This window comes from Arachis duranensis, chromosome 4 (genome assembly GCF_000817695.3).
Source record: "Arachis duranensis cultivar V14167 chromosome 4, aradu.V14167.gnm2.J7QH, whole genome shotgun sequence".
Taxonomy (NCBI): Eukaryota; Viridiplantae; Streptophyta; class Magnoliopsida; order Fabales; family Fabaceae; genus Arachis; species Arachis duranensis.
The window spans coordinates 14,666,645-14,673,380 of record NC_029775.3 but is presented as its reverse complement, the minus strand read 5'-3'; the positions used below and the strand labels follow the sequence as shown (position 1 = coordinate 14,673,380).

The 6,736-nt window shown below is 34.7% G+C and overlaps 1 long non-coding RNA gene across 1 annotated transcript in view; it reads left to right on the top strand.

Annotated features, from left to right (window-relative positions):
* The first annotated feature begins 378 nt into the window (after positions 1–378).
* The window catches only part of LOC110279898 (uncharacterized), an 8,889-nt gene continuing 2,531 nt past the window's right edge, over positions 379–6,736 (top strand). Inside the window, exon 1 of the long non-coding RNA XR_008008243.1 lies at positions 379–1,129. This is a non-coding gene — a long non-coding RNA (uncharacterized LOC110279898). The remainder of the gene's footprint in view (positions 1,130–6,736) is intronic.

Sequence of the window (6,736 nt, the reverse complement as noted above, 5' to 3'; positions counted from 1 at the left end):
AGGAAGGCGGCGCGGTGGGTGTCACTGCCACCGCCGCCGCCGCTGTTGGCAAGAGAGAGAGAGAGAGAGAGATCCGCGAGAAGAGGAGGAAGAAGACGCACCACCACACCCAACCACGTTCAGCCCGCTGTCGCGCAGCCACCGCACAGCGTCGCCGCCATGCCTTCATTGCCACCGAACGCTATCAAGCACGAAGGGAGCCAGACATCGTGAGGAAGAAGCTGCTCGTCATGTCGGTCACCGTCACTGGGGCTGTGAATCGCCGCTGAGAACCGTGCGAGAGCCAGTGGAGGACAGAGCCTCTGCTGCGTCCCCGCCGTGCTTCCATCAGCGCCAAACTGCCCTGCCGTCACTGCTGCTGGGTTGACACCGCCGCTACTGCCTAGGCCGTCATCATCGCATAACACACACACATAGAAGAGGAAGAAAGGATCTCCACCGTTGCCAGGGTCGTTGGTGAGTTCTGTGCCACCATTAGGATCACTGTTCTGCCACCATTGAAGCTCGTCAGAGAAGGAGCTATTGTCAGAAGAAGATACTACTGTCCTTGCTCTATACTATTTTGTTCTGCCCCTGCTTCTGGTTTTGCAATTGCCAAAGTCTCTGCTGCCATGGGTATTACCGTTGGGGTTGTTGGGAACCAACGATGGAGCTTCCCGGAAACCCTATTGTAAGCTATCTCTATTTTCAATTCCATTAAATTCATTTCCATTTCCGATTCCATTGAATTTGAACTCTCTATTTTGTTGCAACCTTGGTTACTGCTATGAGAATTATTGATGTTGTTGTTACTGGAGTATCATTGGAATTGACGTCGCTATTAACCCGGTTAATGCTGCCCCTAGGATGTATGCCTTGGTCTTTGGTCTGTGTTCTTCTGAGTACCAGAGCTGCTACTCCATTCCCGTATTTCTTTTGTGTAAGATTGGTTTTGTTCTACAACCAATATTCTGATTATTGCTCCCTTGATGATCTGTTCTATTCTGCCCTTGCATTTGCTTCAGTTTCTATTAAATTTCCTTCCAAAGTTGCTGTTGCTGTTCCCGTGGGGGTTATTGTTATCACTGTCGCCATGAATTGAAAGAAAAGGAAATTATCACGATTAGTTACGTGGACTCAGCTAACTGAGGTAGGGTTTTCTTAAAATTTACTTTATAATTCAGAGTTGTGATAAATAGATATTGATGCAAAAAGATATATTTCTGTGATTATATTTGTCTTGTGGATGTGATGGTTAGTTGGACTGGATTATTGGATGCTTGATTGCGTGAGTGGTGTATGGTTGTTGATAAAAACCGGTTTGAAATGTTATTTGCTTGATTATTATGAAAAGTGGATTTTCTTGGTTTTGGAGTTTACTTAGTAATATAAATGAATTGATTCTGGGGGCTGGTCTGATTTTATAAATGAGTTACCATTTGAGCTGATTTGATTTTAAAAAGAGTTTTACTGTTGGAATTGGTTTGATTTAAAAATAATTTGGTATTGGAACTCGCTCAACTCTGAAAAATATTTGAGATTTGGAAATGGTTGAAAAAGATTTGAGAAATGTTTGGATGGGACCCAAAAAGGGTGGCAGTGTCAGAGTTTTAGAGGAGATGCTGCTGAAATTTTATAAAATGATGAGGATTGATTTGAAATATGATTTTTGAATGAATTTGAAAATGAGACATGGATTGATAAATGATGATGATGTTGAGGATGTTGAGAATGTTGAGATATGGATTGAGAATGTTACATGAAGGTTAATGCCATGGCTTGATAAATGATTATATACTGATTATGAGAATGAAATGGCTTATGAATGATGATATCTGAGATACGAGATTCCCTGGATTAAGTGCCGTGGCTTGCCACCACGTGTACCAGGTTGAAAACTCGATACTCTGTTGACCCTACGATGTAAGTGTGACCGGGCACTATATAAATTCTCGGGAATGTTACCCCCATTGAGCAATATTGATTATTTGAGAAAAAGCTATGCATAGACTCTTGGGGATGCACGTCGGGGGACCGTCTAAGTACAATTCAGACTTGTCGGGTTGGCTGGATAACCGACAGATGAGCCTCATCAGCCATAGGACAGGCATGCATCATATGCATTTGTATGCTTTGCTTGAGTTTGAATTTGTTTGGGTTTGCCTAATTGCTAAACTGTTCTTAACTGCTACTTGAACTATTTGCTGTAACTGCTACCTACTTGTGCTTTCCTTGTCTGTCTTGTCTGTGTTTGTCCTGGCGTGCTACATTTGAGAATGAACTTTGATGCTGAATTAATGATTGTGTTGTTTGATTGCGTGGTTGATTTCTGATTGAGATTTTCTTATAAGAAAAGAAAGATTTTGGATTTCTGAAAGATTAAACATTGTTTCCTCGAAAAGGTTTTGAATGATTACCTATTGGTTTTTTAAAAGCTTCATAAGGCAATGATAATCACTAAGCTTGAAAGCAGATTTCTTATTAGATATCTTCTTATGAAAACTTTGAAACTCCGTGGTGAGACCATGTGGTTAGGTTCTCACCTCCCTACAGCTTTACCTTTTCAGGAACCAGATGAAGAGGCATAAAGAAGAGTTATACTGAGTTTGGTTTATATGCTGTTGTGTTAATTAGATTATTTTCTTCCCTCGTCTTTTTTATTACAAGTTTGTAAGAGGGATAGGAGTTGTATGTTCTATATGTATATTATATTATGAGATATTATGTAACGAGTCTTGTATATGAATCTATGCCTGCTTGCATTTTTCTTAAGATAAAGTATTTATTTCCGATTTTCAAAGAAACCAGCGATACAGTGTCGAGTCACAGGCTCCTATTTTAATAGTTAGTATGTAAAGTAGTCGTAATACCTCTTGCTATCAGAGTAGCGCAGCCGGAAACGTGACTTCTGATAGTGAGGGTGTTACATTATGGTATCAGAGCGGTCTTTCCTGTAGAACCTGAGGAATGGACCGATTATGCTTCAATTGCATACTCTGAGCGTCTGTCATGTAGTAGGTCTTGTTCGGATAACGAGAATTAGAGCTTTATGCACATGGCAGTCTATTGATTAATGCCATAGGCCTTGCATTGCATAATTTCTAGTATTAAGTTTGGCCGGCTTAACACTAGTGAATTATGTATATGGAAGTACCAATGGGTTATCATAGACATTATGCAAGTTATAGAAAATGCGAATCGCGGGTTTTGGGAATGTCAGGAGTTAAATATTGAGGCTATTCGGTTAGGAATCTTGAACTCTGCGAATATCATGTATCTTGTTCCTGTGGTATGCTCTAAGGTTTTTCTTTGCGATTCTTTTCTTGGAAAGTGATCGGATTATTTTCCAATCCTGCCCTCCTGTTCACATGCACTCTTGTTTGATCCTAACTACATATGTCTGCTTAAAATCCTTGGTGTATTTACCTTCTTTATTTAGACACTTCCTTTTGAGTCATGTATTCTTTGATATACATTTGAATCTGTTTTGATGCAGTATACCTTCTTAAGTTTTTATTCCGAGTCCTTTGTAAACAAATTGTGATTTAGTTTTCCTCTTTTTTTGACGATAATTACAGCCACTCTTCAAATCTTAACAAAACCACCTTTGAATTTATATATATATACTTCTCTATATAAACTTGAAAGTTCCTTATACAGTTTAAAACTAATTGTTTCTAATATCTTGCTTGTTCATTCATTGATTTATGGAAATACATTTACTTTAAATACAATTTGATTTTCTAACTACTTTATTACAGTTTTTACGAATATCTTTATTTGATTATGTATTTAAGTATTCTTCAAAAGAAAGATTTTTGCCTCTTTTTAGTTGATTTTCATTTGACAAAGTTATTTTAAAATTAGCATGCGCTATTTTAAATGAAGTTTTGAAAAACTTCCTTATTTAGCGGAAATCTGTCTGTTTGCAATGCATCACTTATTTCTCTTTATGAATTTTATACCCTTTGATTCAAGCTTGAATTTGTTTCAATATAAAGAATGATCTCAAAATTTTTAAAAAATATTGTCATTGACCTAAGCTGTCTTTATTTCTAGACTTTGTATTCTATTTCAGTCGGAACTTGTTTCGATCAATATATTCTCTTTTCTTTTATTCTTTCTATCAAAATTTTCTGAATTAGATTCTTTCTTAAGATGATTTGACTCTTTAGTTTCATATTTTACATTTTATGTGTATTCTACTCTAACCATATTCATTAGCTATCTTGTAGATTCTTGCTATCACGGCTTCTAATTTTGTGTTTTTATACATGGAAAACATAATTCCTCGATAAGCTTCGAACTCATTTTGCTACACCATACCTTATGATATTCTTTTGAGATTCTGTTTGGATCTTTCTAAAGAAGTTGATTGATGCGTCCTTTGTCTGATTTTATTCACAATCAATTTTTAAATTTTTTTATGAGAATCATTTTTACTTTTACATGCACTTCTTTTCATGAACTTCAAAATTTCTTTATATGGTTTAAACCTACATATTTGCAATATACGTCTTCTCTTTTACTGATTTATAAAAGATTTCACTTTTGATTCTTTACTTAAATGTAACTTGATTCTTACCAACTTTGTTGCCGTTTTTATGCGTATCTTGTTAGTTATGTACCTAAATATCTTCCAAGACTCTTGAAGAAAGATTTTTGTTCTTGTTCCAAATAACCATTCATTTTACAACCCTCACATAACCTATTTCAACTTGAATATGTTTTGTTGTAACACAACTATTTATATTCTTCTTGGTTCTTCAAAAAAAATGATTAATTCATATCTTTTCTTTTTCAAAGGTAAAATAATTCCTCCTTATGTTTTTCCATTTCTCTGTGGACATGTTATTTGGTTATGTTCTTAAATATTCTCTTGAATTCGGTAAACGACGACGCCATTGACTTTGATCATTTTCCTCTTATAAATCTTATACTTTGATTCAGCTTGACTTTAATTCTGACAAATGCAAAATTTTTCTCTCATTGTTTCCATTGAAGTTCTTTAAACTCTCAATGCGTCCGCCTCTTATTCGTAAACTACCGTTTAAATTTTTTAGAACGTCTATCCTTGTCATTATACTTCTCATCGTGAACTTTGTACTCTTTGATACCACATTGAAACTAATTGGGTATGACACCGAGACATAGACCTTTGAAAATATTAAGTGCTCCTTTTAATTAGGCAGTTTTGGCTTTAATCATTTTTCTTCTGTAAAATCTCATACTTTCTCAGCTCGGTTTGAATTTTTTTAAACTAATACGCTAGTTTTCTTGTTAATGATCCTATTGAATTTCGTTGAATTCAAGAGTTATCCTTGTAACTGTCAATTGATTCCTTTTCGGCAATCTTCATTACTTGTTTATGCTGTTTACTTGCAATTTCATCCGTTCTTTTAAATCATTTGAGTACTGTCCTCGTCGTTTGTTATTCCTTTCTAAAATCTTATGTCCTTCTAAGTAAATTCGAGGTTTGTTTTAATGTCACGTATGATCTTAGATACGGTAAATAATACGTTAGTTCTTAGAACACAGTTAGTGAACGCGGAAGGTGAAGCTTGTAAGTAAGTTACATTCTGGTAAGTGACATCAAAGGGAGTCGTGAAACCTTGTTTTACGAGAAAGAGTTTTGTTAATGTGGGACTTATGACCAGTTGTAAGGTTTACAAAGTGTTTAACAAAGTTGAGAACCTTCAGATGAGTTGCTCAACGAAGTACGGTTAAGAATGGTGGAGATAAGTTATGTTGAAGTTTGAATAGTTGAATCTCTGAAGTTGAGATAAGATCAGTATACGGACGTTAAGCACATCATTTTAACCCCAGCTTGTTTTATAGCCTTTTACCGCCTTGCTTTACCGTCACACGTTTGAAACATATTATTTTGTGGATCAAGCCTATCTTGTAACCTTGTTTCACATCATACTTATACCCCTTCTGCCTTTATGCTATATGAAAATTCTGGTATTTGAAAAAATATATATATATATACACGGAGAACTTTTTGCCTTTTTTTTAAATGAGTTCAAGAGTGAAATAATGTAAAATCTCTTTTACTTTGAATCAATTTTCGAGGACGAAAATTTTTATAAGGTGGGTAGGAATGGGTAGGATGCAAGACCCATAATTTTTGAAAAATATTATTATGAGTTAATTTCAATTTATTTATTCATTAAAAACTTTATTTTTAGAAATTATTTTATTAAAGCTAATTAAATCAAGTTTTGACAATTAAATTAGAAATTTTACTTAATTTTATAGTTATTGAATAATTTTCTATATTTAAAATTATACAGCTTAACAGTTGCAAAAGAATAAGAATTTTATACAATTTAATTAAATAATAGAGATTCTAGAATTTAATATTTTAATTTTTATAAACAGAAAATAAATTATGTTATTTCTAATTTTAAATTAGAATATATGATTAAAAGCTGATTAGTAAATTAATAATTAGGTAGTATTTTTAAAGTAATTTTAAGAGATCAAATTAGATTTCAAATTTTTATAATATACTTTAATTTTATTAAAATTGACCAAACCCCAATTTACCCAGAATTCTTAATTTCATTTTTGTCCCAAATTAAACCCTTATTCCCAAATTAAACCCCAAAACCCTAACCCCTTCTAACCTAACCCTAACCACATCACATGTTCCCCTTGACCACACCCAACATCAGTTAAAAAAAAAAAAGAAAGAAAGGGAAGAGAGGGGGAGGGAGAAGGAGGAAAGGGGAAAGGGGAAGGAGAGGAAGGG